The sequence below is a fragment of the Setaria italica genome, chromosome IX (genome assembly GCF_000263155.2).
Source record: "Setaria italica strain Yugu1 chromosome IX, Setaria_italica_v2.0, whole genome shotgun sequence".
NCBI classification, from domain to species: domain Eukaryota; kingdom Viridiplantae; phylum Streptophyta; class Magnoliopsida; order Poales; family Poaceae; genus Setaria; species Setaria italica.
In genome coordinates this window covers 38887387-38913505 of record NC_028458.1, presented here as the reverse complement: position 1 = coordinate 38913505, position 26119 = coordinate 38887387, and the positions used below count along the sequence as shown (strand labels likewise).

The window sequence follows — 26119 nt, the reverse complement described above, 5'->3', positions numbered from 1 at the left end:
ACACACGACCCGGGAGAATCTGCTTAGCTCCTGTTCGGGTGAATGCCCTGGTGCGGTTCGCGCGGCGTGCCAGCCAATCTGACCTGTTGATTGGCAAGGAAGAACACGTGTCAAATTCAGGAACTACGATCGGCTAAGTTTCTGATCGAGAAAGTTTATCGGCAAATTAACCGATTTACTGTGGTAACGAAATCGGCTATAAGACAGCACGATTCTTGTAGCCTTGTAGATAGAAAAATACTAAGGTAATCGGTACAAAGCTTGTAATAAAAACACTAGGAAAAGATCTAATCGGCAACGGACGAATCTAACAACAGGAAATAATGAAAGCCGATACTACCGATTCCTAGCGGGATAACTGGTGATAAAAACTAGGAAAACAGGTAAAAAACCTATTAATCTAGTTGATATCGATAACTAATGAATAAATCTAAACGAAACAACAGCGATGCGCCGGAAGTTAAAGCTTAGATATTACTCGATAAGCGGAACTTACAGAATCGGCCGGAGATCAAGATGATGCAGCCCTGCCAACCCGCACGAACTCGTGAGAAGAAAAAAGTGATGGCGAAATCGCCTGCTCGAAAGTAAGTACGAAGAAGAAAGTAACTTGTTGTATTGATTGATTGTTGTTACAGATTTACAAAGGCAGCTATTTATAGCCCCGTACAAATAATCTTCTTAACCGACTAGAACTCTATCTCTAATTCAAACAGAAAACAAATATCTACAAGCACAATCCGTGCTAAACTAATTCCCCCACGCTTCGTGGGCTGACCTCCACCTTATCCTTCCATCTTTCCAAGCCCATACAGGCCCAACTAGTCCATCTTCCTGATCGACCGATTTCTTATCGACAAAGGACTGCCGATTGGGATATGGCGCATTCACCTCGAAGCGAAGTAAAAGCTACTTGGCCGATTCCGCATTATAGCACCACTTGACCGATCCCCAACCGTACTTCTTCGATTTCTTTTCTCCTTGGCGCCGATTCTACTGATGACAAAATCCGGCGTCAACAACTTCACATCCCCAAATCTTTAGAAAAGACAAACTAGGAACCTTTCCAGTCCATATCTCATGTGGTGTCTTAACTACGGATTTGGATGGTACCCTATTAAGTGTGAAAGCTACTGTTTCTAGAGCGTATCCCCAAAATGACAACAGTAGGTCCGACTGGCTCATCATTGATCGAACCATGTCTAACAAAGTTCGATTACATCGCTCGGACACACCGTTTCTCTGAGGTGTTCCAGGCGGCGTAAGTTGTGGAACAATTCCGCAACTCTTTAGATGATTGCTAAACTCGTGGCTCAAATACTCGCCTCCACGATCAGATCGTAAGGCCTTAATTTTCTTGCCACGCTGATTTTCAACTTCATTCTGAAATTCCTTGAACTTTTCAAAGGTTTCAGACTTGTGCCTCATCAAGTAGACATAGCCATATCTACTAAAATCATCAGTGAAAGTTATGAAGTATTGGAATCCTCCTCTAGCCGTCGTGCTCATTGGTCCGCATACATCACTATGTACGAGTTCCAACAAGTCTACTGCTCTCTCAGGAACTCCTGTGAAAGGCGTCTTGGTCATCTTGCCTAGCAAGCAAGCCTCACATGTCTCGTATGATTCAAAATCAAACGAAGTTAGAAGTCCATCAAAATGGAGCTTCTTCATGCGCTTTTCACTTATATGACCCAAACGACAATGCCACAAGTAGGTAGGACTCAAATCATTAGGCTGAGGCCTTTTAGCACTTACATTACAGACAGGTGAACCATCAAGATTTAAAACAAATAATCCATTCACAATGGGTGCAAAAGCCATAAACATATTATTCTTAGAGATCACACAACCATTGCTTTCATTCGCAAATGAATAACCATCCTTCATCGAGCATGAAGGAGACAAAATGTTTCGACTTAAACTAGGAATGAAATAACAATTATTCAACTCCATAATAAATCCTAAAGGGAGGTGGAGTTGCATCGTCCCGACGGTCAACGCAGCAACTCTTGCATTATTGCCCACGCCGAAATCAACTTCTCCTCTTTCCACGCTTCTACTTTTTATCATTCTCTGCATCGAATTGCAAATATGAGCAACCGATCTGGTATCAAATACCCAAGAATTAATAATTGTATCAGCGAGAAATATGTTGTCTATAACAACAAGCGTACCTGACGTAGAAGTACTCTTACTTCCGCCATTCTTCAATGAAGCTAGGTACTACTTGCAGTTTCTCTTCCAGTGACCAAGTTCATGAAAGTAAAAGCACTCTTTGTCTGGAGCAGGTCCAGGTCCAGCTTTAACCTTGGGCGCTGGGTTTGGCTTGGATGTTCCAGCCTTGCCCTTCTTCTTCCAAGAATTGCCCTTCTTTTTAAAGCTAGGCTTGTTCTGTAGAGCCATCACATGGCTGGTACTAGCGCTTTTCTTGATGTCGGCCTCTGCTATTTTAAGCATGCCACACAACTCATTCAGACCCTTCTCCGTCCCATGCATATGGTAGTTCGAGATGAAGTTCCCATAGCTAGGCGGAAGAGACGAAAGAATGAAATCAGTGGCCAACTCTTGGCCCAGTGGGAAGCCCAGCTTCTCCAACCGTTGAGTGTAACCAACCATCTTGATTACGTGTGGTCCTACTGCTGCGCCTTCTGCTAGCTTGCTCTCAACAAAGGCCTTAGACACATTGAACCTTTCAGTCCTGGCCTGTGTTTGGAACATGTCTCTAAGCACCACGATCATATGGTGCGCCTCATGGTTTGTTTCGAACTGCATCTGCAGCTCGGGTTCCATGCAAGCAAGCATAAGGCAGCTTACTTCGAGGTTAGCATCACATGCTTTCTTGTAAGCATTCTTAGCAGCAGCGGGTGCATCATCAGTAGGTTCTTCTGGTAGTGGGTTGTCTAGAACATCTTCCTTTTTCTCAGCCCTGAGAACAATTTTCAAGTTACGGATCCAATCTGAGTAATTTGTTTCATTCAACTTGTCCTTCTCAAGGACCGAACACAAAGCAAACGGTGTAGTGCTGCTAGGTGCCATTTAATCTACAACAAAGTAATGCAAAATACACTAAGACAAACATATCCATGATAGAGCAAATCACATTAAACTTTTTAACAGAATCTACTCCCACTAAAATCAATATCCCTCTATTGAAACTTAGTGATTCAGGATCCACAACTAACAAGTCTACTAGTGAGCTTTAGCATCACCGCTAGCAAACAAGGTAGATCGATAAGCAACTTTTGCTAATCATATCACATATGACTCCTGTCGTTGGGTGACATCTCTATGTCTTGGCGCCCAACCTTTATGCCCCAAGGTCCTTAACCGTTAAGATAACCTTGTTAAGCAAACCAACCCTTATGCGTGTAAGTGTCCGACACAAACCCGTCTAGTCAAGGAAAACTAGTGGTACCCTAATTTCATAGACCCACCACTAATTGTACAAGACATGGGACGGTGCAAGTTTTAGTTGGGAGGGCATACTAACTTAAACTTTGTGAGGGATCGTTCTACTTCTAACATCACAGCATACAGAAAGTAAAACATAAACAGAATAGCATTCACACAGTTGTGACACAGTATGGCCCGTTTTCTTATGGTGATCTCCATCTCCATAGAACCTGTTCACCATGGTGATCTCCATCTCCATGTTCCATGTGCGCCATCCTCCTAGTGATGAGTCCTCCAAGAACTAGAACATGCTATTACGCCTAATAGCTAGTAAAGAAGCTAGTAATGAAGATTACATAGTTGCTTGGATCATCACGGATTGGTACGCAGACCATTAAATACAATAAAGTGACAACACATATGGCTCCTGCCGTGTTTCCGTACGCGCGACACGCAGGTCACGAATGAGTTACATACATGCATCACATACACAAAGGGCCATACTTATCACAAGATACATACATCCTGCAAAACAGAGTTAAGCGTCCTAACGTTCCAAACTTCGGATGCCCGAAACTCCATCTTCCAAGCCGAATTTGGGAAATCTAATTTCGCCGAAAACGGCAAAGCCTTTAAATTTCATGTGTAACTTTTTCTGTAGATCAATTTTCATATAAAATTCGCCCCGATTCGAGATCGTACCGAAAAGTTACGGCTGATTTACCGAAGCATACGCATACGGCAAAAATCCCGACCCCGGTAGTAGATCCCATCTACTTTTGCACATCTAATGCGCCTGGCGTATGACCCTGGATTTTGATTCGACCAATCATATTGATCTTCGCTCACTGCAACTGGATTTACGTGTATCACTTAACTCCGATGGCGGAAACCGACCGGTAGGAGTATGTCGTTACACTACCATTGCAGCAAGAGCACGAAACCAGGACATAGATCAAACTGAAAACTCGCATATCTCCATATGCACACATCCCGAATCCAAAATTAAATAGCTACGGCTCTGATACCATTGTTGGGATACGAGGTAGGCTACACTAGCGCAAATCTAAATTTGTACCGCGTAAAACCAGGAAGAACTGCCGTATAAGGATCACGGGATTACCACTCGACGCACTACTGGTGTGGAAGATGTAGATTTGCGTCGATGCAGCGAAGATGATCAACGTAGTCGTACGTAGTCGATCAACGTAGTCGTACGTACTCGATCATGTCAACGTCCGGCAGCTCCTCAGCAGCTCGTCCATGTGCAGCAAGATCGCCCTCGTGCCGCGGCTCGTCGTGGCTCGTCGGCGGCTCGTCGTGGCTCGTCCAAGTGCTGCAGGTGCAACACCTCCAAGGTATCCACACGTGCAGGGAGGAAGTGTCGCAAGCCGGACTACTAGATCCGCGAGTTGCAATAGGCGAGGGCGTGGGAGGCGCGGCAGATGTGTTTCGCCAAAAAGTGTAAACCCTAGGGCGCCCCCCCACCTCTATTTATAGAGGTTCCTAACGGGCCTCTGGGTCCGAGGCCCATTAGTACTTCTAAACCTAGTCCAACTCGGATCACATCCGAATTGGGCTTCCAGCCCCTTAAGTGTGTGACCCTATGGGTTCGGATACGTATAGACATGGCCCGAGTACTCCTACTCGGCCCAATAGTCGGTAGCGGCCTCTAGCAAGATGTGCCAACTCCTATACGCACACGAAGATCATATCAGACGAACCATCACAACATAATATACATGCTATTCCCTTTGCCTCACGATATTTGGTTTAGCTTCAAGCCGACCGCTTTTTCTCGATCCTATGATTTGGAATCCCTTTGTAGGTTAACTCTTAACCGTACATAGCATGGCCATGCATTTTCGGATCCGATCACTCGAGGGGCTCAGAGATATCACTCTCAATCAGAGAGGGGCAAATCCCATATTGGTTGACCATGTCTCATAGCATGCTTCTTGACAAACCCGAAAGCAACCTTTATAACTACCCTGTTACGGCGTAGCGTTTGATAGCCCCTAAGTAGGTCGATCCACATCTTGAATACATGCGACAATCTCAGGTATAAGGACAAAGCGTATATGTTGTTTAAAGAGAGAACTACTTCTCGTGTTGGGTCAGTCCTAGCACATATCTCCACATGTGTCCACATTATTAGTTCAACATCTCCATGTCCATGACTTGTGAAACATAGTCATCAACTAATACATGTGCTAGTCTAATATTCATGTGTGTCCTCACATGAACTCCGACTAGGGACAACTTTAGAATAACCATACAAGTAAAGAGTTTCACATACAATTCACATAATTACAAATCAATTCAAGTAGCCTTTAATGGATATTCAATGAACACAACATACAAATCATGGCTACAAATGGAATATCATCATCTCTATGATTGCCTCTAGGGCATACCTCCAACAATCTGGGCGTCTGCGCATCGGGGAGCCCTGTAGAAGCACAACTGCTCAAGAGGTGTTGAGAAGGGCTGGCGAAGTTTGGATTCGGCAATGCTCCAGATTAGGCCAACGCCGCAACTACGTGGGCCACTTGACGATTGATTTCCTCCAACATTCTTACTTCTTGTGAATGCACTTTGGATTCTAGCATCTGCCGCCAGCTCTCCTTGATCTGTTCCTTTCTTCACTTGCGGCTTCTGTACGATGCGCTTGTCGCCTTGAAAAGCAAACTTCCACGGAATGACCCCGAACCCTCGGCAACATCCTGGGTGCTGGGGATTACCGAGGACCAATGTGAGCTCGTCATTCTCTCGGTCCACCTTCAACCTCCCAGCCTTAGAATCTTCAATGTCCTTGATAAGCCTTTCGGCCTTCTCACGTATTGTCTCATTGAATATCAATGTCCCATCCTCTTGGCTCGAGGAGCCTCCATGAGCATAATAACAATTTTTCGATCATTCGAGCCATTCAATAGTTGCTGGTATGATACCCCGATCAGTCAGGTCTTGTTCCATCATTTTCCATCTGGGAATTGTTGTGCCATAACCACCTCGCCCTAGACGATGATGGTACTCCTTTTGACCAGCATTTGTAGTGTTGGTCTGGATCTTTTTCAAATTGTCTTCGCTCCTCTTGTATTCGACAAATGCCTCCCAGTGGTCCCTCAACTTTGGCCACACATCAAAATCTGGAGTTGTGCCCTTATTAAGGTAGTTGGCATCTACCATCTTCTTGAATGTCTGGAATTGTGTAGCCATCTTCTTCAGCGTCCACGCTTTCACATCCTTTTCAATATATCCTTCGGGAAAATGTGAAATGTCTCTTGACATCTTCCCACAGCATATTCTTTTGTGTATCCGGGAGCACGTACGGATTAGTGCTTTTGCCCTTTCATTCCCTGATGCTGATAGGCACGTTGTCCCTTATGATTGCCTCGATCTGACTCATGTACTTCTTTGCTACTTTTTCAAGAGCAACCAACCTGCCCTTTTCTGTGACTTCTGTGATGACAAGCCTCCCATCCATCGCCCTTGTACAACCTTGGGTCTTCGCAGGAACTCTTTTCTTGGGAGACTGCCCCTCAACATCACCAGGATCATCTCGCCTGATCTTATACCGCAGCGCTTTGCACACGGGACAAGCATCCATTTTCTCGTATTCATCACCGCGATAGAGGATACGGTCATTAGGGCATGAGTGTATCTTCTGAACCTCCAATCCGAGAGGGCAAATAGTCTGTTTAGCTTCATATGTTGTGCACGGTAATTTATTATTCTCGGGAAGAATCTTCTTGGCAATGTTCAACATCCCCTGAAATGTCTTATCGTACATACCATTTTTTGTCTTCCATTGCATAAATTCTAGTGTCGCACAAATTCCATTGCACAATAATTTTTGGTGATCATCTATCATGCGCTGCAACTTTGCTGCTTCCTTCTCAGTTTTGCAATCTCTTTGTGCATCTCGTAGAACCTGACCAAGTTCATCAGTAGAACCATTTTCTGCAAACTCATCTTCATCAGCCTCGCTCATTGTAGTATCTGCAAAAGCTTAGCCTGTAGCCCAGTCCGAAATGTTGTCATCCTCCTTCTCCTCTTCGTCGTCTTCCATTACAACCCCTCTTTCACCGTGCTTGGTCCAAATCAAATAGTTAGGCATGAAACCATATCTAAACAAGTGGCTATGAATAGTCCTCTAGAAATCCTTTGAATAGTCCTTCTTGTTACTGCATTGGAAGCATGGACAACATATGAACTCATTCTTTGGCTTGTTCGCTTTGGCCACTTTGAGAAAATAATGCAAGCCATCAATAAACACCTTGCTCCATCTGTCCGCATTATACATCCATTGTCGATCCATCTGCATCATATTACACATGAAAATGGATTACGCATGAAAATGGATTACACTTGAAAATTGATTACCCATGAAAATAGATTCACGATTGAAAGCACGTCAAATGTTGTAGTGCAAATAATGCTAAAAGTTTAGATACAGATAGAAATACACATATTTAAATTATGGATCCAAACAACATGATACACTACGACAAGCCATCTATTGATTATTATCTAGAAGGACTTTAAGCATCCTTGAGCGGTGAAGACGAAGGTTCCGCTGGTCCGGCCTCATCCTGTGGTTTATTTGTGCCTCCTGGAACGGTAGTACTAAGTGGACGTGAAACACCCGGGACTAACGATGGAGCATAACGACCACCAAAAGAAGATTCTTGACCCGCCGCAACAACATCTTCATGACATTTCTGCAAATAACGAAGCATTGTTTTCTCCAATGTGCTCATTTTCTTCAGCTTATCCTGAGGGCCAACTATGGTTTTCCCCTTGTTGCAAGAGGAACGACAATCGCCCCCACCATCGCCACTTCTTCCAATAGCAGAAGCCATATATGTACAAAAATTCATATCTTAGCATTGCAGAACTTGTTGAACTTGAAGACCGTGATCATCTGGCGAGCATGTTCTCAACTGAGTGGCACCGTACTTCATATTGGAAGAGCTTCGATTCTACGAAAAAAGGGACACAGTCTTCCATGATGTCCGTATCCGCTCTTTCTCATAGAATCAGAGCTTCTCCTTGACGTCCGTTGCTGCTCAGCGAAGAACATGCTAACCAAGATGAACACGGTATGCAAGTTCAACAAGTAAGGATTTGAAAAACCATACTGAATTTGACAAGATAAACCGTCTAGAGAAGGGTAGCATCATTCTTAAACCACTGCAAGGATATATACTATATATGACACATCAATCTCCCTCACATTCTAGCTCAAAATCCTCTCCATTTTCTACTTCACATTCTAGCAAATAAACTATCCATCTCCATTCTACACATCAAGTTGTTTTAAATAATACAAATTGTATATAACAAGCAAACTATTCATCACATTCTTGCTCAAAAGCATGTATAAATACAAAGCCTCTTCATTCTTCCTCTTTCTAACAAACAAACTCATTTTTCTCCCTCTCTAAAGCATATATCAAAGCATAACACAAGGATGAAGTAGCAAACCTTCACAACACTTTGGATGAGTGAAATTCCCACGAAAATAAGGCAAAAAAATTCGGGCAGCACCTCCCTTGCTTCGGCACCACCGGAGAGTAGGTGAAGCTCAGCTCTCTGTCTTTGTGGTAGACTGGCTCGGGCTGGAGGAGGAAAAAAAAAGGCTCTATCTTGGTATATAATGGGGGATGAGTTTTTATCCCGATTAAAAACTCTAACCGGCACAAAAAGGAACACCTTTTGTCCTGGTTGAAAGTTTACTCCCGGTTGAAGGCTCCAACCGCGACAAAAGGGTGGCCCTTTTATCCCGGTTGAAATTACCAACCGGGAGTAAATTTTTTGTCCCGGTTGGTGTTACCAACCTAACCTTTTGTCCCGGTTCTTTTTATCCCGGTTGGAGGCTCCAACCGGGAAAAAAGGGGCACGTCACCGACGCCTGGGAACTAGCCGTTACAACCGGGACTAAAGGCTCCCCTTTAGTCCCGGTTGCAAATACCAACCGGAAATAAATCTCTCCATTCCAGCCTACCGTGGCGCGCCCCCTTTTATCCCGGACCAACTTTAAACCGGGATAAAAGGGGCGCGTGGAAGATCAGTTCTCTAGTGCGCGATGCCCTCGATGTTGCCGCCGCCGCCCACCGTGACGTACACGGGCGCGTCCCTGCTCCGGACGGGCATGCACCGGCCGTTGATGATGTCGTAGGCGACGTTGGACACGCGGTGGCTGCGCTCGTATGCGTGGACGTCGCCGGCGACGACGAGGTCGGCCTTGGCGGCGACGAGCCACCGCTCGAACTGCACCCGCATCGTCTCGCCCTCCATGTAGTGGTACTCGTTGCTGCTGTACCACGGCGAGTGCACGAGCACGATCAGCCAGGGCGTGGCGGCGCGGTCCACGCGCGCCAGCTCGGCGCGCAGCCAAGCCCACTGCGGCGTGTACATGCCGTAAGCGGAGTAGGAGGGCAGCACGACGACGTGCGAGGACGCGATGCGTACGGAGTACCAGAACGGCGGTGCTGCCGCCGGCGGCGAGGCGCGGCGTAGCGTCGGGTACCGGTGCGCGAAGCGCTTGAACGGCGCGTGCTCGCCCAGCTCCGGGGCCAGGTCCAGCTCGTGGTTGCCCGCCGTCCACACCCACCGCTGGTGCGCCGCGCTGCGCTCCACGAACCGCGCCCACGTGTCCCACCGGTCGTGCAGCGGGTGGTTGTCGGCGTAGGAGAGGTCGCCGACGTACAGCACCGCGTCGCCGCCGTTGGACTCGTAGTGCGACAGCGTCGTGTTGGAGTCGAACGTCTGGCCCAGGTCGCCTGAATGCATTGTCGTCGTTAGTTGTCAGCACTCAGCAGGCATGAAATGAATGGATTCATCAATAATGTGTCGGGTTAATTTGTTTCTTACCAATGAGGCCGAACTTGAAGGGCACAGGACCCGGCATGGGAAGCGTGGTGAAGCAGAAGCTCCGCACCGTGTGGCCGAACCCCATGGCGTAGTAGTCCTTGGTGCTATACTGGATCATCATCGTCCATGGCGGGGCGGCCGGCCGGCCATTAGTATTCTGCAAGATGCATGGAATGGCAACTAACTAACATAACTAACTAACTGACCTTAAGGTTTGTGAGGGTGCAGTGTGGTGGATGAAGCCGGAGGTGTAGTTGAAGTAGTCGTAGCGCGTGTGGGTGTGCCCTCAGCCCGGAGCTCCATCTTCTCCGGGTCCGGCGAGGCCTCGCTGTACATGACGATTCTGCTGCCCAGCTCGTCGGCCGTCACCCAGGACACGATCATCGACGTGCCCTCCTGGTCGCCCACCGTGATGTACACCTGCGGGCGGCGATCAGATAAAAGAAAACTAATTAAATTAAAGATGGGATCTTTAATCACGATGAGCCGGCCGATCGGTGCCTGACCTGCTGCGGAGCATTGTACCCCGGAGGGACACGGAAGACGTCGGCGTCCAGTGGCATCTCCACCGTCGCCTCCAGCTTCCGCCGGTACGAGCTCGTCATGCCGGCATCGGCGGCGACGAGGAGCACGGCGGCGAAGACCAAGCCGAGGCCCAGGCGGCGGCGAGCCCGCCCCACCCCCAGCATGTCAGATCTTCTCCCTCGACTAACTAACTAACTAACTGGATGTAGATAGCAGACAATGGAGCAGCGGATCATACCACCGTATAAAATAGAACGAACGACTGGCCTTGCTTTCGGCAGTTCGTTTGTTGTTGTTTCCCGTCTGGGCAGCTGGGCAGGGACGTACGGTGAACAGTCAACACACTCCCATACCATGCGGCAAATGATGCATGCGCCATGAGCTACACAGATGAAAAGGCCATTGCATTATCCATGCATCCGGCCTTCAAATCGATTTGGAAAAGTTGTTGCTCGTTTTCAAAGGAATCTTTAACATTTCTCCAGTTATCTATTACAATTACTACGTGTTATTACGAGAAAATTGGATATTTAGGACTCAAAATATTGACTCCTCGATTATGTTACCACTTGGGTGGATGACAAATGGGTCCATCTATGTCTATGAATGTGGGTCTAATGGCAAATCTGCGAAAGACCAATGATTCGAGTCCTAGATAACCAAAAGATCACCTGGATCACTTTTGACAGTTAGTACAATCCTCGCAAGCGCACTTCTTCCTACCTTCTCAATGGAAGTGCTGGTTCCGATGAGCTGGAGCATTTGTACTACTCGAAATGTTTTTATCTAAATCAAAGTGCTCTTAGGACCCCTGCGATAATTAAAAAATGTAAACAGTTTTGCTAACCTTTCTAGTTGTCTATTTGACCCACTCATTGTTACCCTTTAAAGTATTGAAGGCCGTCTAAATAACTCCTCGAGCGGTTTTGAAAGCGATTTTGCTGAAATGCACATTACATAGGTACTGGCATGGTGTTGAGTCAGCAAACAGTAGTACAAATTATATGTAATCCCCTAACATTTCAATTGTTAACTATATAAATCCCTCAAGTACAAAAACCGATAAAGCATTATTCTAAAATGATCCACGTGCTTTTGTAAGACCGTTTTGACACTGTATACCACACATTGACATGAGTATGCTTGCACATAGATCCATCTTTCCTCCCTCTGCCTACTCTTTGTAGGCTGCACCACTGCCCGACTAGGCGCACGTGACCTCCTATCTCCTGCTATACCTCCCGACACTTCTCGACAGCACTGAGCTCACACACCAATTAGGTGATCAGATAGGGTGATTATGAGTAATTGTCAATGGAATTGTGCTTCGGGTAGTTCTTGAAGATATATTTTATTGGATCTCATTCAACCACCTTTGGTGGCCCGTGCAGTCATTAGTTTTTAGGGTAGCCATGGAAGGAGAAAAGCAAGAGTTTGGTGTGAATATTTTGGGCATGATGCAGAGGCTCTTCATCAGCGGTCACACGTCGGTAATAGCAGGGGTGGATCTGGGCCTCGGGCTGCCCGGGCTGCAGCTTGGGGCGAGGTCCAAGAGCAATGGGAAAGTTCTTCATAAAAATAGCATAAAAAAACTTTCTGGCCCATTAGCCCACCCTGAAGAGAACTTGGCCCAGGTGATCAGGCCGTCACCCAGTCACCCTAGCGCTAGCCGCCTCTTGTCCGCCCACCCCTGAGTCCCCGACTCAGCCACCTCCAGGCCGCCTCCCGTCCGCAGGGACTGAAGCCCGCCGGGCGCCAGCCGCTGCCCAGGCGCCGCGTCGGCGCGTCCCCCGACCCTCGCCATCGAGCGTCGGCCGCGTGCCGCGCCCCCGCCGGCAGGGAGCCAGCGGCCAGCGCCCGCCGGCCGCCCGCGCGCCGCCAACCGGGGTCCCGCGCCCCCGCCAGCAGGCCGTGCACCGCCAGGTGTGCGCCGCCACCCGGGGCCCGCGCCAGCCGCGCGTGGCACGCGGCGTGCCCATGCCCGGCGCCCCCACGCCCCAGGCCACACCGGCGACCGGCCCCCTGCTGAAGCTCCGGTATGCCATTTTTTTTAAATTGCTCCATGACTGCTAGTCTATTTATGCTATTTCTATGCAAAGTAATGAATATTTCATTTTATTGATTTGAGCAGGAAGTATTTGAGTCTTAGTTTGCAATTGCAATATTTCATAATCATAACTTAGAATGGAGAAATACTATGCTGAAAAGAGTAGCGCCGAAAGTGTAGAGAGCCGGGTTGAGCAAAAAAGACCACGGATTGAACTTGATATGAGAGATATGGTTGCTGATCTAGGAGAAAGGAAACCAATTGATGATTTTCATCATGACATTAGGGATAAGGCAAGAAGAGCATATCTACAAATAGGTCCATACAAGCCAGTTGCTCATAAGTTTCCAAAAATGAAAAAAGATGGTAAAGGCCAATCAAGAGGATTTGTTGGATCATGGTTTGATCAATTTGATTGGTTAGAGTACAGTGTAGCCAAGGATGCAACTTATTGCTTTTATTGCTATCTCTTTAAGCCACAACAAATTGGGTTTCATACTAATGATACATTTACCAAAGTTGGGTTTAGAAATTGGAAGAATGCAAAAAATTGTTTCAAGGAGCATGCTCAATCAATTGATGGCTTTCATAATAATGCAAGAAAGCGTGCACTTGATTTCAAAAATTAGAGGCAAAGTGTTGAACATGTGTGGACTATTACAAGTGCAACAGAAGAGGAGGCATATAAAGCTCATTTTAAGTATCATGTTAGGCATTGCTAGATTTCTCCTTTTGCAAGCTCTAGCCTTTCGTGGACATGATGAGTCTAAAACATCAAGAAATACAGGGAACTTTATGGAGATGCTTGAATGGTACAGAAAGAAGGATCCTAAGGCTGCACTTGTGACCAGTGAAAATGCACCAGGGAATAATCAAATGAGTAGTCCAATGGTTCAGAAATATTTGGCTAGGGCTTGTGTAGAGGAGACAAGTGAGTTAATTAAAAGTGAAATAGGAGATCGTTGTTTTGCGATTCTTGTCGATGAGGCTCGTGATGCATCTATTAAGGAACAAATGGCTGTGGTTGTGAGGTATATACCTTCTCTCCATCTGGTTATTTCATTGGTTTTGTTTTGTTGCTTTCAAGTAACACTATTTTCTCTTTTCTCTTGTAGGTTTGTCAATGATAAAGGAAGTGTGATTGAGAGGTTTCTTGGCATTGAACATGTTTCTGACACCACATCAACTTCATTAAAAGAAGCATTGGATACTATGCTTAGAAGATATGGTCTATCTATTTTCAAGATTAGAGGGCAAGGATATGATGGAGCTTCAAATATGAGAGGACAATTTTATGGGTTACAAAGACTGGTATTGAACAAAAACCCATATGCCTTTTACATCCACTATTTTGCTCATCAATTGCAGCTTGTGGTAGTTTCTATAGCCAAGAGTTGTGGCTCAACTTTTGATTTCTTCAATTATGTCACTTCAATCGTCAATGTTGTTAGTGCTTCTTGCAAGAGGAAAGATCAACTCCTTCAAAGTCATCATGATAAGCTTGTTGAGCAGTTAGATAGTAGTGCTATTTTTTTCTGGAAGAGGGAAAAACCAAAAAAACTAGTCTTGCTAGGCCTGGTGATACACGGTGGGGTGCTGTAACGGCCCTGGTCAAATCCGCCAAGTTAATCTCAAATCTGAGTCCCTGATCCCCCTATCTCGGCTCCCCTAAGCTTAAGTGCTCAACCTCCAGTTCCGGCCCCGACCCCTGAAGACCCCAACCCACCCCGTCGGTTCCTTCTAAGTCTCAACCACCGTGTCCCTTTCAATCTTGAGCAGGGGTTAAACCGAGACTGACCGGTGGACCCACAATCTTTTTCCTGGATCTCCCGAGGTAGACGCACTTGAGCAGCATGCGCCGCTTCAGAGCTCCCCCGCCGCGTGGCTCAACTCCTCCGACCCCCGCCGCTCCGCCCAGTCGTCGACCACGACCGGATGGATTTCCGTGCCCTTCTTCCCAATCGCAGTGGAAGCCCCTCTGCAACTCTTTCTGCAGCGCTCCGTCTCGCTCGCGCCCTCGCCGGCCGCGCCGTGGTGCTCCGTCGCCGTTGTGGTAGAGCTTTGCCGCCTGCTGCATCAAACCACCTCGCGGCTCACGCCCATCATCACCTCACCCGACCCCCAGCTGCAAGCCCTGATACCTTCCGGCTTTTCCGCCGCCTCTCCACAGTCGCGCCGCCCCGAATGCGCTACACGACGATTCCTCCATCGCCAACCCCGACTCCGGCTGTGACAGCTCCTTTTCCGCCTTGCCAGAACTGTGCCCCGGCAGACCGCCGTTTCGCGCTCGACCGCGCAGCCGTAACCCACCTGTCTTTTCACTAGTTGCAACCTCGCTTATAGCGCCGTTCCCCCTGTCACACCCATCAGATCCGCCACCACCGTTTCGCGCTCGACCGCGCAGCCGCAACCCGCCTGTCTTTTCACTAGTTGCAACCTCGCTTATAGCGCCATTCCCCCTGTCACACCCATCAGATCCGCCGCTCGACGACGCCCGCCTCCGCCAAACCTCAACCACTGGCAAAACCGCGCCTGCGCCGCCCTGTCTCCAGTGCCCAATGGTCGAAGGCGTCATCTCCGAAGTCCTGTTCCGCTGCCCATCGCCGCTCAATCGCCACCATGGCAGCGCACTCCATCCTTTTTCTTCTCGGTCTTCGTGCTGCTCCAACCCTCTCTCTCCCGCGCAACTATAAAAGGGAATGCCCGAGCCCTACCGGAGTTCCCTTCGCCATCGCTACCTTACCGCCTTGTTTCTCTATTTCGTGCTCAAGCGCTGCCACTTAAGTTCCTGAGGAACTCTCCTCTCCGCTCAAAACCCGCCTTTCCTAATCCACCCAGCCGCTTGCTCCTCCGCGCTGTGCTAGAGCTTGCTTGTTGTCCACAAGAAGCGCCGCCGCCGCCGGAGCACCGCCGGACATCGCCGCTGCCCAAGTCTTAGCGCTTCAGTCCTTCCGCCCAAGTTTGCTCCTTCCCGATCCCAAAGCTTCACCTATAAACCGAAGGTAAGATGCCGACCCCTTTTCCGTCTCGTCCGACCCTCTCTGTTCGCCCGACCCCTTTTCCGTCTCGCCTGACCCTATCTGTTCGACCAACCCCTTTTTTCGTCTCGCCCGACCCTACCTGTTCGCCCGACCCCTTTTCTGTCTCGCCCGACCCTGTCTGTTTCGCCCGACCCCTTCTCCGTCCTGCTCGACCCTGTCTATTTCGCCAACCCTTTTTCCGCCTCGCCCGAGGACTCGGCTGCATCCTTTTCCTTGACCTGAGGGTATATGTGTAAAAAATTGGGGACTTCTCTATGTTAAGCCTAAGGACCCCCAGCACAGCTATTCCTCTAGTCTAAGGGTCAGATCATAAGTTTCTTCCAATCCAACCCTTGGTCTTGTTCTCTATCCACTGAAGCTTGAACCTCCACACTTCTTCCGTAGCTTTGCTACAAGTTTCTGGGCTAAAACTTGCAAGTGTTGCTGTTGAAATAACCATCTAAGTGCTAACCCCTGCATTTGCATTCGTGTAGAGCTAAATCTCGCTGACGGCGTCTACGAACTGCATCCGGTGCCAGAAGACGGAGCAGTAGCTGAGCCGCTGACCGCAGGAGCTGCAGCAGAACCCTCAGAGGACCAGTTTCCCTCCCCTCCGCTTGAAGGCAAGCCCCGGAGCATGAGCCCAACTTTCTAAACTTACACATGCCTTCCTTCTCACATTTGTGCATTTACGTATAGGAGTTGTTTGCAACCTTAGATGCATGACATAGTTCCTTTGATCTGCACACTAGTTGTTGAGTCCGAGTAGTTGCATTGCTTAATAGGACTCCGTAAAAGTCGAGTGATTTCCTGTCACTCGCGAGTTATAGGAGTTGGTTGTTCTTCTTCTGGTTACAACTATAAGGACGATGGATAGGGCAGGGCCTGGTGAACTCTTTTGGTGGTTGGTGGTTTGCCCTGTCTGTCTATATGAAGTTGCTTAAGGTCGAAAAATGTTGGTGTTCGTGATCAAGTGTTTGAAAGTACTAATCTCATACCTAGTATGGGATGGGGATGCCTAGTATCTGATTGAACTAGGGCGTGGCTTATACCCCTGCTGTCCCTGGAACGAGGTTCCCATGGTGCATCATGTGGGTGCAAGTACGGTCACAGTACGGTAGAGGCCGGGACTGTGGAGCATTGCATGCCAAGGGAAGTTTGGACCTGACACGTGCCTGGAAATTGATGGGGACGGCCAACACAGGAAGCGACCCTTGTGGTGCGCGGATGTCGTGAGATTAGGTTCGTCATGCATGGTTAAGAAACTTGAATCGATTCGTCTGCCTCTCACAGTTTGAGACTGCTTGATCGCTATGCTACACTGAGTAAAGATGGAACATGATGATGATATGAACTCGATGCTTGTTCTATGCTTTGTTGTTGAAAACTATGGTTGTTTAGCATAAGTCGCCAACATAGACTGGTTAATGAACTTAGAACTTGAGCTAAAACTTGAAAGAAAGGACCCACTGTTGTCGCTTTTGGCAAACAAAACCCCTCAGCCAAAGAGCCTCGCATGTCTAGAAGTGGTGGAGTAGTTTTTGTTGAGATACGAGGTAGGCTACGCTAGCGCAAATCAAAATTTCTACCGCGTATAACCAGGAAGAACTATCGTATAAGGATCACGGGATTACCACTCGACGCACTACTGGTGCGGAAGATGTAGATATGCGTCGATGCAGTGAAGACGATCACGTAGTCGTACGTAGTCGATCAACGTCACGTCCAGCAGCTCCTCAGCAGATCGTCCACGTGCAGCAAGATCGCCTCCGGTGCCGCGTCTCGTCGTCGGCTCATCGTCGGCTCGTCGTGGCTCGTCGGTGGCTCGTCGATGGCTCATCCAAGTGCTGCAGGCGCAACACCTCCAAGGTATCCACACGTGCAGGGAGGAAGCGTCGCAAGCCGGACTGCTAGATCCGCGAGTTGCAACAGGCGAGGGCGTGGGAGGCGCGGCAGGTGTGTTTCGCCAAAAGGTGTAAACCCTAGGGTGCCCCCACCCCTCTATTTATAGAGGTTCCTGATGGGCCTCTGGATCCGAGGCCCATTAGTACTTCTAAACCTAATCCAACTCGGATCTGATCCGAATTGGGCTTCCAGCCCCTTAAGTGTGTGACCCTATGGGTTCGGATACGTATAGACATGGCCCGAGTACTCCTACTCGGCCCAATAGTCGGTAGCGGCCTCTAGCAAGACGTGCCAACTCCTATACGCACACGAAGATCATATCAGACGAACCATCACAACATAATATACATGCTATTCCCTTTGCCTCACGATATTTGGTCTAGCTTCAAGCCGACCGCTCTTTCTCGATCCTGTGATTCGGAATCCCTTTGTAGGTTAACTCTTAACCGTACGTAGCATGGCCATGCATTTTCGGATCCAATCACTTCGAGGGGCCCAGAGATATCACTCTCAATCAGAGAGGGGCAAATCCCATCTTGATTGACCATGTCTCATAGCATGCTTCTTGACAAACCCGAAAGCTACCTTTATAACTACCCTGTTATGGCGTAGCGTTTGATAGCCCCTAAGTAGGTCGATCTACATCTAGAACACATGCGACAATCTCAGGTCTAAGGACAAAGCGTATATGTTGTTTAAAGAGAGAACTACTTCTCGTGTTGGGTCAGTCCTAGCACATATCTCCACATGTGTCCACATTATTAGTTCAACATCTCCATGTCCATGACTTGTGAAACATAGTCATCAACTAATACATGTGCTAGTCTAATATTCATGTGTGTCCTCACATGAACTCCGACTAGGGACAACTTTAGAATAACCATACAAGTAAAGAGTTTCACATACAATTCACATAATTACAAATCAATTCAAGTAGCCTTTAATGGATATTCAATGAACACAACATACAAATCATGGCTACAAATGGAATATCATCATCTCTATGATTGCCTCTAGGGCATACCTCCAATAGTTTTACCACTGGTCGGTTAAGTCTTGTTGAGCTTAGAAGCTCAGCCTTGTTTGTGGCTCTCTTTTCAGGTGAAGTCGCCGCTCTTGAGTTCGCTCCTGTTGGCACTTGGCCGCCCCAGCTCCCTCCGGGTTGGACGGTCGAGTGGGATCCCTCCTCGGACGGCGAGGGAAGGGATTACTGATGTCCTGATTGGCCTCATCAGGGACATCCGACCCCGGCGCTAGCTTCCGCTGTTTTATCTTTCCGCTGCTTTTGAGCCTTGTAAAATTCTGATTTTCGTTTTGATGTTGAACTAAATGGTCAAATTTGTTTAACTCAGTGGACCTGTTGTATTCTCTGGAACCACTCACCTTCGTGTGAGTTTGCTAAACTCGGTCCTGTTAAGTGGTTTAATCAGATGAAATCCGACAGCCCCGAGTTAATTTGACTAAGGCATGAGTGTCGCGTGTCAGGCGACTCAACTATGCTTTAATCAAGGTAATCCGAGGTGGATCCACCACAGGTACACATCACAAAACATTGGCACGTCTTATGATCATGTGGTCCTCTATACTGGAGGTGTTGGAGAATATTAGTGAAGATGGAACTGATGGGAAAAAAAACTACAGCCTCTGGATTGATTCAAAGAATGGAGTTATTCTAATTTGTGTTCATATTACATCTTATGATTAGAGTACTGGGGATGACTCAAGACTTGTCACAATGTTTGCAAAAGAAAAATCAAAATATAGTTCATGCAATAGGATTAATTGGCTCTGTGATGAGAAATATGAATGAAATGAGGGAAAATGGCTGGGATGCTCTTTTTGGAGAGGTAAAGGAGTTTTGCCTCCTCAACAACATAGAATTCCTAATATGGAAGATATGATATTAGTTAGAGGTCATTCGAGATATCGTGGTGCTAAATTAGTGAGTTACTACCATCATTTTCATCATGGAATTTTCAATGTTGTGATTGATCAAGTTTATTGTGAGTTAAACAATCGATTTCTAGAAAGATCAACTCAACTCTTGAGATGTGTTGCTTGTCTTGATCCGAGGGATTCTTTTGCCAACTTTGAAGTACAGAAGTTAGTTGAGCTTGCTAAGATTTATAAAGATGACTTCTGTGATTATGACTGCATAAAGCTTGCGGGTGACCTTCGTATATTCATTGATGAAGTTAGAAATGATGATAATTTTGACACTTGTATTGATCTTGGTAACCTTGCTGAGAAGATGGTTCAGACTGGAAGAGATACAGCTTTTCCTTTGGTGTATCGTCTCATTGAACTTGCATTGATTTTGCCGGTAGCAACAGCAACAGTTCAAAGAGCCTTCTATGCTATGAATATTATCAAGACTGAACGAAGAAATAAAATGAATGATGATTGGTTGAATAGTAGCATGATGTGCTATATTGAGCGAAATTTGTTTGCGTCGATTGAAGATGAAAAAATTCTAAAGCGTTTTCAAGGCTTAAGAAACTGTAAGATGAATTTGCCAAATGAGGGCTCAAGGTGTGTGTTGTTTACTTGTATTAGTCTATTTCAATACATAATGTTATCTTGCTTTATATAGGGCTGAGATGTTGAAAATTTTTATGTAGAATTGAGGACGTCGGAACAAGTGGAAGTGGTGTTAATTCATGAAGACATGTATGGTTCTTTTTTTGTCATGGAAGACTCTTAATTTGATACTTTTCTACCTTCAATGTTCTATGTATTGTTTGAGTCTATTGGTTGAATTGTGCTCTTTGAAAAATATGTTATATCTAATAGTGTATGTGTAACGACCTCAGTTAAAATCCTTCGCGTTAATCTTAATCCGAGTCCCTGATTCCCTATCTCAGTTTACCAAGTCTAAGTGCTCAACCTCCAGCTCGGTCCCGACCCCCTGTGATCCAACCCCTTGTCGTTTTTCCCCAGTTCCAACCCCGCCGACCCCAACCTACCGCTGGATCTTTCTAAGTCCTCCCACAACGCCTCCCTTCAATCTGAGCCGTGGACCACCGAGACTGACCGGTGGACCCACGAGATCTTTCTCCAAGATCTCCTGCGACAGGCGCACTCGAGTTGCATGCCCGCTTCAGAGTTCCCTAGCCGTGTGGCTCAACTCCTCCGACGCCCGCCGCTCCGCCTCGTCGCCGGCCACAACCGGATGGATTCTCGCGCCCCCTTCCCTAATCGCAGCGGAAGCTCCTCTGCTACCCTTTCTGCAGCACCTCGCCACCCGCGCCCATCATCACATCGGTAGATCCCGGCTGTAGAGCCCGATGCCGCCCGTCTTTTCCATCGCCCCTCCACAGTCGCGCCGCCCCGGTCCTCGCTACGCGACGATTCCTCCACCGCCAACCCAGACCACGGCAGCGACAGCTCCTTTTCCCACCCTGTCAGAGCTCCGCCCTGACAATCTGTTGCTCCGCGCTTGCCCATGCGACCGCAGCCGCCTGTCTTCTCACCTGTGCACCCTCGTTTCTAGCGCCATTTCCCCGGTCACTTCCATCAGATCCACCGCGCAACGACGCCCGCCTCCGCCAAATCTCAACCATCGGCAAACCCGCGCCTGCGCCGCCCTGTCATCGGTGCCCAATGACCGCCGGTGTCATACCCGAAGTCCTGCTCCACCGCCCTCGTCGCTCAATCGCCGCCCCGGCATCGCACTCCATCGCTTCTTCCCCGGCCTTCGCGCCGCTTCCCCCTTCTCTCTTCCGTGCAGCTATAAAAGGGAATGTCGGAGCCCCGCCGGAGTCCCCCTTCGCCATCGCTGCCCTCCCGCTTGCTCCCTGTTCGTGCTCACAGCGCCACCGCCTAAGTCTGAGGAACTCTCCTCTCCGCTCAAACACCACCTTCCCCAATCCACCAGCCACTGCTCCCCGTGCTGCACAAGAGCTTGCTTGTGGTCCACAAGAAGCACCGCCGCCGCCGGAGTACCACTGGACATCCTCGCTGCTGTCCCAAGCCTTAGTCTTTCCGCCTAAGCCTGTTCTTTCCCAACCCCAAGCCTCATCTGTAAGACGAAGGTAAGCTACCGACCCTTTGTTCGCCTCGTCCGACCCCTCCTATCCGCCCGACCCCGGTTCCGTCTCACCCGACCCTGTCTATTCTGCCGACCTTTCTCCACCTCGCCCGAGGGCTCGGCTGTATCTTTTTCCTTGTACCGAGGGTGTATGTGTAAAACTTGGGAACTTTTCAGCGTTAAGTCTGAGGACCCCTAGCACATCTATTCCTCTAGATTAAGGGTCAGATCATAAGTTCCTTCCCATCCGACCCTTGTATCTTGATCTCCACCAACTCAAGCGAACCTCCCCACCCTCCTGTAACTTGCCGCAAGTTTCTGGGCTCAAACTTGCAAGTGTTGCTGTTGAAATAACCGTCTAAATGCTAACCAATGCATTGCATTCGTGTAGAGCTGCGTCTCCCCGACGGCTTCTACGAGCTGCACCCGATGCCAGAAGACGAAGGTGTAGCCGAGCTCCTGCCTCCAGAAGCCGAAGCCGCCCAAGCAGAAGAGCAGCTTCCCTCCTCCTTGTTCGAAGGCAAGCCCCGGATGCATGAATCCCCTGTGTTTTACCAAACTTGCGCATGTCTTCTTTAACATGCTTGTGCATTTACGTATAGGAGTTGTTTGGAACCATAGATGCATAACTTAGCTCCCTTGATCTGAACACTAGCTGTTGGACCGAGTAGATGCTTTGCTCAAATAGGAAACGGTAAAAGCCGAGTGATTTCCTGTCACTCGCGAGTTGTAGGAGTTGGTTGTTTCCTCTTCTATTGCAACTATAAGGACGATGGACGGGGCAAGGTGTTGGGTAACTTTTTGGTGGTCGGTTGATCGCCCCGTCTGTCTATGAAACTTGCTAAGGCTCGACAGTGGTGGTGTTCGTGATCAAGTGTTTGAAAGTACTAATCTCATACCTAGTATGGGATGGGGAAGCCTAGTACCTGATTGAACTAGGGCGTGGCTTATACCCCTGCTGTCCCTGGAACGAGGTTCCCATGGTGCATCATGTGGGTGCAAGTGCGGTCACAGTACGGTAGAGACCGGGACTGTGGAGCATTGCATGCCAAGGGAAGTTTGGACCTGACATGCGCCTGGGAATTGATGGGGACGGCCGACACAGGAAGCGACCCTTGTGGTGCGCGGATGTCGTGAGATTAGGTTCGCCATGCATGGTTAAGAAACTCGAATCGATTCGTCTGCCTCTCACAGTTTGAGATTGCTTGATCGCTATGTCACCCTGAGTAATAAAGGAATCTGATGATGACATGGTCTTGATGATGTTATATATACCTTTTGGTTGGTTCTATGGTTGCTTAGAATAGGTTGCAAACTTAGACCGGATAATGAACTCAGAACCGGAGCTAAAACTTGAAAGTAGGGATACACCTAGCGCTTTTGGCAAACAAACCCCTCAGCCAAAGGGCCTTGCATGTCTAGAAGTGGTGGAGTAGCATACTCCCTGTCGGTTAAGTCTTGTTGAGCTTAGTAGCTCAGCCTTGTTGTGGCTCGTCTTTTTCAGGTGAAGTTGCTGCCTCTGAGCCCTCCTCTGTTGGCACTTGGCCGCCCCAACTCCCTCCGGGTTGGACGGTTGAGTGGGATCCCTCCTCGGACGGCGAGGAGAGGGATCGGTGACGTCCCGGTTGGCCTCACCAGGGATGTCCGACCCCGACGAGTTAGCTTCCGCTAGTTGTTTTACCTTCTGTTGTTTTTCTTCTGAACCTTGTAAACTCTGATGTTGTTTTATGGCCAAACCAAATGGTTAATTTGTTAACTCAGTGGACTTGTTGTTTTCTCTGGAACCGCTCACCTTCGTGTGAGTTTGCTATTCGGTCCTGTTTAAGTGGTTAAATCGGATGAAATCCGACGGCACTTCGTGTTTACTTGGTTAAGGCATGAGAGTCGCATATCAGGCGGCTTAATCATGACTAATCAAGCAAATCCGAAGTGGATCCGCCACAGTATGGCTAGTAAGATTTTAAGCCTTATATTAGTTAGCCCGGGGCGGAGCCCGTTTTTGGATCCGCCACTGGGTAATAGTACTAAAGCTAATCTTCAGCCTCCGTACCGTCCCCACCCTCTCCATCCTCACCACCCAGGCCACTGACGACCTCCTCACCCACCGCGCACACTCGCTAGTCCTTTCACATCTTTCCCTAATCGCAATCTGCAACCTTGCCCTTCCCTAATCTCAATCTGCAACCTTGCCAGTAGCTCCGCCTTCGCCCACCAACAACTTTGCCCAACTGACTGTCCTTCGCCATCTCGCTCGACTAATTTTTTTTATCTTTTTTTAAAGATTCTCACAAATAGGCTTCTGGCAGAAACATTTCAAATCTGGACCCTTAGCTTAGCGCCATCCACACTGGCGCCAAGCTTCGTATTTTAACCAAGCTCGGTGCTAGAGGTTCTGGCACCTAGGTCGTTGCGTAGTTGGTGACGTGGACGCTGATATGGCAGGGGCTTGGCGCCAGTGAGGATGGCACCAAGCTAGGTGCTAGGGTGGATGGCGCCAAGCTTGGTGCCATAGATCTGGGCGCCAAGCTTTGCGCCATCCACCCTAGAGCCAAGCTTCGTATTTTAACCACACCCCTCCTTCCTGACCAAGCCTTCCTCTTCTTCTTTCTCCTCCCTCTCGGGTTTTTCTCTCCCCACTTCGCTCTACATCACGAATCGGCATATTGAACCTTGGAAACTTTGATTTGGTCCGTGAATCTTCGAGAACAAGGTATCCTTGCTCCCTCATAGTTTTTTTTCACGTTGATTCGGTATATATTAGTTGGATTTTTGAACTTAGATTTTCATGCAACCGTAGGATGTCGAGGCGTGCAAAAGCTAGGAAACCAAGGTAACCTCAGTGCACGTTGTTATGTTATGGGTTCATTGTTGTGGATCGAATGGGAAACCCTAGGTGTAGGTTTAATGTTAATTGCTTTCGGTTCTTACAACGAAAATGACTAAATTGTAGTTATGGCCGGATCACTGAAAATACCTTTGACCCATTGCCTCTGCCTAGTGGTGTTCCAGTGCCCATGTGCTTTTGCAGCGATCCTTGCAAGGTAGTCAACATATCCATAATGATCTCTTTCCACGGTGCCTCCATGATAGATGCTCACTAGGTTGTCCATCTAGTCCATACACATAACGACGCACAATTCCTTTAGTCCAACATAAATAAAGCATGCTAAATACAAGGTCTCTAATATGAAATAACTAACTAAATAGATATGTACTACTAACTAACTATATAACTATTTAACTAACTATCATACTAACTATATTATATGTAACTAACTATATATCTAACTATGTAAAGAAAATTACATATGAAGAAAATTCTATCTAACTATCTATCTAACTATTCTATCTAACAATTCTATCTACCTATCTAGATTCTATCTAACTATTCTACCTAACTATTCTATCTAACAATTCTACCTACCTATCTAACTAATAAGAAAATTACCTATCTAAATCACTACCTAAGTAACCATCTACCTAAGTATCTATCTAACTATCTATCTAAATATCTATGTACCTATGTAAATCACTATTAAGCTAACCAACTATTGTTAACTAAGAAGAAAATTAACTACCTTCGAGTGGAGTGGATGCGACCCGCGGAGGCGGGCGGCTCCAGCCTCGCGGGCGGCCGGCGTGGGCGGCTCCGGCGCGACGACGCTCGGGCGGGGCGGGGGCTAGTGCGGCCCTCCTATGGTGTGGCTCCGGCGCAGGCGGGGGGCCGGCGTGGCAACGCTCGGGCGGGGCAGGGTGGGGCGGGGGGTCAGCACGGGCGCCTATGATAGGGATCCGGAGCGGGCAGGGGGCCGGTGCAGGGGAGCGACACGGGTGGGACGGGAGGCAATGGCGGGCGGGGGACCGGGGCGGGCGAATCCGACGCGATGGACAACTACGGCACAGTGAGGGTCGGGCGGCGCAGCAACGGAGGGTGGGGAGGAGTCGAATGAGAGCAGGAAAGAGAGGTTGGGCCCCTGTGTAAGCCAGCTTGGCGCAAGGTTGCTGGCGCAAGCTTGGCGCTGTGGATCTTGGCGCCAAGCTTGGCGCCAGCCACCCTCACCAGCTATGCAACGACCTAGGCGCCAAACCTCCTGGCGTCGAGATGTTTAAGCTTGGCGCCAGCGGATCCAGATTTGATTTTAAAATGTTTCCACCTGGAGCGTATTTGGAACGTATTTGTGAGATTTTTTTTTAAAAAAAATCAGAAACAAAAAAGATGGCCCTCAACCCGCCCCTAGCAACGTACGGCACGTGTCTAACAACGAATGACCTGACTGGATATAAGGATAAGATCGATTCAGAGGGACAGAGTCGATA

General features: G+C 48.1%; 1 pseudogene; it reads right to left on the bottom strand.

Moving 5' to 3' along the window:
- The window catches only part of LOC101781200, a 48531-nt pseudogene extending 37567 nt beyond the window's left edge, over positions 1-10964 (bottom strand).
- Positions 10965-26119: the final 15155 nt, after the last annotated feature.